The sequence below is a fragment of the Octopus sinensis genome, linkage group LG17 (genome assembly GCF_006345805.1).
Source record: "Octopus sinensis linkage group LG17, ASM634580v1, whole genome shotgun sequence".
Classification (NCBI taxonomy): domain Eukaryota; kingdom Metazoa; phylum Mollusca; class Cephalopoda; order Octopoda; family Octopodidae; genus Octopus; species Octopus sinensis.
In genome coordinates this window covers 26,547,533-26,553,126 of record NC_043013.1, presented here as the reverse complement: position 1 = coordinate 26,553,126, position 5,594 = coordinate 26,547,533, and the positions used below count along the sequence as shown (strand labels likewise).

At 35.3% G+C, this 5,594-nt stretch overlaps 1 long non-coding RNA gene across 1 annotated transcript; it reads right to left on the bottom strand.

Annotated features, from left to right (window-relative positions):
- Positions 1-1,751: 1,751 nt before the first annotated feature.
- On the bottom strand, positions 1,752-2,850 carry LOC118766761. The gene is made up of 2 exons (XR_005002674.1): positions 2,615-2,850; positions 1,752-1,862 (listed from the first exon to the last, which is right to left on the bottom strand). It is a non-coding gene; the product is annotated as an uncharacterized LOC118766761 (long non-coding RNA).
- Between the last annotated feature and the right edge of the window lie 2,744 nt (positions 2,851-5,594).

Below are 5,594 nucleotides of genomic sequence, written 5' to 3'. Positions count from 1 at the left end.
TAGTTGTATTTCAAGAATTGTGTGGTTTTTAATTTAAGATTTATATATATATATATATATATATATATATATATATATATATATACGTTGTTGTATCTGGGAATGGTCATGTTGTCAGTTTAGCCAAAAAACAAAAACACATGCACTATATATATATATATATAATATATATATATATACGTTGTTGTATCTGGGAATGGTCATGTTGTCAGTTTAGCCAAAAAACAAAAACACATGCACTATATATATATATATATGCATGTGTGTGTCTGTGTGTATATTTGGCATCAGTGATGAGGTCAGTGGTCATTCTGCAGGACAAAATCCTCAGAGAATTGCTAAGTGGAGAAACAATCTGGTAAGACCATAAATACATAGACGTTTGTGTACATGTGATACAAACCAACATACATGTATAAATACATGGGGAGAGAGAAATTGATTACTATACAAATTTTTTTAAACTACAATTTTGACTTCAATGTATTTGGCACAGTTATTATCTTGAGTTTAGCCCTAAAAGTTTGGGTAAAGGTAAGAAATTCTTCATATCTTCCATAAGTTGATACTTTGACAAAATTAAGAACTACAATTATTTTAACACATTTTAGGAATGTAGTATTAGTCAATTTGTCACTGTACATTTGAAAAAAAAAGCCTAACTCAACAGATTCATACATTGATCAAAATAAATAACAGCTATTTTAAATATAAATTACTATAGTTTTTTTTTTTTTAGAATTAGTGGAGTACATGTAAAGTTTGAAATGGGACTCACCAGTTGTTATTTTTTTCCCACAATTTTTTCAAATTATTTTTTTAGAAACTTTATCATTATGAATTAAAAAAAAAAGATATTCAATTTAAATCTGTAGGACTTTCAGTATAGCTGTCTTACATAAATTGGAATTTCTCTTTTCTTTTATGTGATTTTTCTACTTTTACTAGTTGTGTTTCAAAATACTCAGTGGTGGACTATTTTCTAACTCATGCTTTTTTTAAATGTCTACCCATTCCCTCATCATACCTTCAGAACACAAGCCACCACCTTTTTTTTTTAAATTACTTTTCGTACTTTCTTCTAACTACTTTTTTGTCTTGTAGCAATCCATATTTTGAAATAGCTATAATCTGCATTATTACAGAAAAAAATTTTGAAAAGCCATCGTGCATAAGTCAGAATTCCTCATTGTTTTTTCAGGATTTTGTGAAAAAATGTGGAATGCTATAACACTGAAGATACATTTTGCAACATACTAGAACAACCATACTTTGCTTACAGTTAAAGCAGTCCCCTTTGTCAAGAAAAGAAAGTAAGATTTCTTGCTTATGTTAGCTTCGTCAAAGATTAATATTTGACACAAGAGCTATTAATTGTAAGACTACTAGAAGCAGATACAAAAGAGGAGTCAGTATTTTGCATTTGAGCAATATACGGGACACCATCAATGAAAGATTATAATCGCAGCTTCGACAGTTTATTGAAAAATTTATACCCTACATATTTAGAGTGTACTCTATAATCCACAGGCAACATCTGATTGCAAATAACCTAAGAGGTAGACTTAACAGATCAATGAGCACCGTTATCATAGCAGTAAATAAAATCAACCCACATGCTCACAATTCCTCACTGTTCTTACAACTCTGTATTGGGAATGATGATGATTATGTGCGTTTGTTGTCGCACACAGAAGTTTCATGGCTGTCAAAGGGAAACTACTTGAAAGTGTCTATTCCATTTACAGGAAAAAAAAATTGTTGAATTCTTGCAAGACTCTTATCCTGTTCTTTGAGATGAGTCATGAAACATTAATTATACAGCAGATATATTCACAAAGTTCACTGCAGTTAATTTGCAACTGCAATGAAATGAGGTTAAACCTTATTGAAGTAAAACTAGCCTTCTACGTGTTTCTGTCCAAATTACAGCTTTTTGAATTTAACAGAAGCGATCGTTAGTTCTTCCAGTTTCTGAGCTTCTCTGAATTAGAGGAGTAAGAGCACATACCAGAAGATGACATTCAAATGTATTGTTCACACCTGGATGAGTTGTACAGACATGTCTAATAAATTTCAGGATATTTTTGATAAAATACCAGTCTGGGTGATTCCCAGATATCAGTAGTAAGGAACTAAGAATAGTGGGGGAACAACTTTAAAATGACATTGAGCTGAGATCAAAGTTTTAAAAAAATCATGTCAGGTGGGATGTAAATTTAGTCTTTTATATTGCAAAAATAATAAAATAATGGTTTGATTAGGTTAAGTTTTAATTGTGAAGTTCAGTTGTTTTGAATTTTCAGTAGAAAGGTCTTTGTTTGTGGTGTTGAGTGCAGTGAGGTGGGGGACACTGGGAGCATGACATGGGTGCCAAGGGAACAGCAGTTCAAAAAAGTCTGGGAATCATCATCATTGTCGTTTAACATCCGCTTTCCATGCTGGCATGGGTTGGATGGTTTGACTGAGGACTAGCAAGCCAGAAGGCTGCACCAGGCTCCAATCTGATCTGGCAAAGTTTCTATAGCTTGATGCCCTTTCGTGGCACGAGGGCCAGTCAGGCGGTACTGGCATTGACCACACTGAAACGGTACTTTCTACATGCCACCAGCACAGGAACCAGTCAGTGGCCCTGGCAACGATTACGCTCAAATAGTGCTTTTAACGTTCCACTGGCATGGGTGCCAATCAGACTGCACTGTCGTCAGCCATGACAAATATCTTGCAGATAGAGCAACAATGTAAGACAGGAGTGTAGTGTGACTTGCCATTGGAATAAGCAAAGCAGAAACACAAAGCACATAAAAATAGCTATATACAAAAATAGAAAGATATTAGTCATAGCCATTTAAAAAAATTCTAAAATCCAACAATACTTATAGAATGTTGTAGCAATTGTTGTTTGTTAGCTGTGAAAAAGTTGTAAATAGTTCCATATTGTATATTATTCAATGCGTTATTTTATGTTGGTATAAATAGTAGTTAAACTTCTTTCTATTCACAGCCAAGTTATAGAAAGAAAACAGTAATGTATTCTTGCTTACACTGCATTTGAATAAAAAATGGGATGGTCACAGTTGGAGTGTCTTTGATAGTGAGAAAACTCTCATGATTGTTAACCTGAGGATAAACATCAAATCTATAAATACTGCATCAGAATTTTTCGTTTTTCTAATCCTGATCATCTCAAGTGTGGTCTCTCAGTTACATGGTGTCCCCCAACCCCCAATCAGTTGGAAGGCATGGAAGTCTGCGTGATGCTAGAATAGAGCACTTTGAAAGCAAACACCAAAGGCTGCATAAAGAGAGGAGGAGACACCATCAACCCACAGCAACTTGAAATATTCAATACAGTAAGTATATGAATATACAAAAGTCACAAAAACATTTCATCAGATAAAGGTGTGTTGCTCATGAGATCACTGTTCTTTTAATGTTACAAAAATTGAGTTGAAAAAATATCAACCCAGCTATTGGAGTTACTGTGCCATATTATATCCAATGAATCATATTTTCTAGCTGGTAGAATCATTAGAATCTTTTCTACTCAAGGCCCCCAATTTTTTTTGGGGGGGGGGGGCAATGAGATCGACCCAGTATGTAACTGGTACTTAATTTATCAACCCCGAGAGGATGAAAGGCAAAGTCAACCTTGGTGGGATTTGAACTCTGAACGTAAAGAAAGATGAAATACCGCAAAGCATTTCACCTGTTGTGCTAACATTTCTGCCAGAATCATTAGAATGTCAGACTAAGTGCTTTGTGGTATTTCTTTCAGCTCTTTATATTCTGAGTTCAGATGCTACCAAGATCAACTGTCTTTCAGCTTTACGGTGTTCACAAAATAAAGTACTAATTAAGTTCTCAATTAAATTCGCTAACCCCTTCACTCAAAAGTTACGTGAACTCTCAGAGACAGTATTTAGTTTGCCCTTGTAGTGAATCAAAAGCTCATAGCTTTGGTAGCTAAGCCCAGTCTATACCTGAGTCAAGAGACATGCCCTGATTACCAGCCATTTAGCTTGTTAAATTATCTCCCCATATCATTAGAATATTCAATGAAGTTCCTGTGCTTTTGTAGTCATATATAAGTACATAACATTTAAACAGATCAAAGAGCAGCACTTTGAAATCAACAAGATCTTACTTCGACAAGTTTCCCTTGGCTGAAGTTCAGCCTCGTATTAAAAGGAATTCTTCAACCAGGATGGACAAACATTCCCACCTCTTACATGATGCTCTTTTGTAGGTAATGTAATTCTAACTATGTTTGGTTCTAGCACACTACATTATACTACTGGCAACAAAATTGCTAGTATTTGGTTTATTATGAGGCAACGTGCAGCTTAACTGATTACCAACAAACAAATACCTATGCAGCCAACATGTCACCACTTTACAAACTGAGTTCAAATCCTACTAGGATTTGATTTTGGCAATATGAGAACTCATTTATACTTAAAGCCTTGACCATAACCAGTCTCTAACAGTGATGGACCATGTATTTGTTTCAGACAGACTACAACCCCCTACAGCCCTCTCCAATGGGCTTTAGCTAATCATATCAATCCCACTATGTTTTTCAATGGGCTACTTGCATTTTATAGAATTGTAAAGAGACTCAACGTAACATACCAGTTTGCACAGGTAAACATAAACACACACACACACATGCACTCACAATGGGTTTTTGCACAGTTTCTGCCAAGCAAATTCCACTCTCTAAACACTGGTCAATCTGAGCTTCAAATAGAAGGTGCCACACTATGTAATCAAAGTCAAACCATATGATTACAATGCAGATTTCTTAACCATACAGCTATGCTCATTACAATTAGAACTAAGTGTTGTTCTACAATGTTTTGAGTTCAAATCCATACTTCAACTGTAGATAGATTTGTGTGAAATATCTAATACAACGAACATTAAAAAGTTGAAGTACAATAAACAATATCCATTTGTTTTACTTTATTTTACATTCCACAATGCACCACAGTCAAAATTTCTTGGGGGGGAAAAAATTAAGCATAACTGATGCAATCTGAAAAAAAATTGAGAGTTATGTCTTGTGTTTGCTACAAAGTTATCATCATTCATCATTTTTATGCCTGCATGGGTTGCATTGGTTCTTCTCATGATACTTTTCTATGGCCCAAAACTCTTCGTGATGCTGAGTCTTACTTAGCCACCACTATTAAAGAACAATATCAAAATAAAGACAAGGAAATAAACACCTAAACACACACATCATCATTTGATGTCCTCCTTCCATGGTGGCATGGGTAGGACAGTTTGACAGGAATTAGCCAGGCAGGAGCCTGTGCCATGCTTCTGTGTTTTTTGGCATGGCTTTTACAGCTGGATGTCCTTCCTAACACCAACCACTCCGTAGAGTGGTCTAAGTACTTTTTATGTGGTCCTCACACAGGCAAGGCCAGTTTTTACAGCTGGATGCCCTTCCAAGAGCCAACCACTTTACAGTATGTGCTGAGTGCTTTTTAAATGGCACCTGTACTAGCAGGGTCACCAAGTGACTTTGCAAGACAAGGAATCTTTGAGAGGGGAGGGGTGTTGTGTCAGATGATGAAAACACA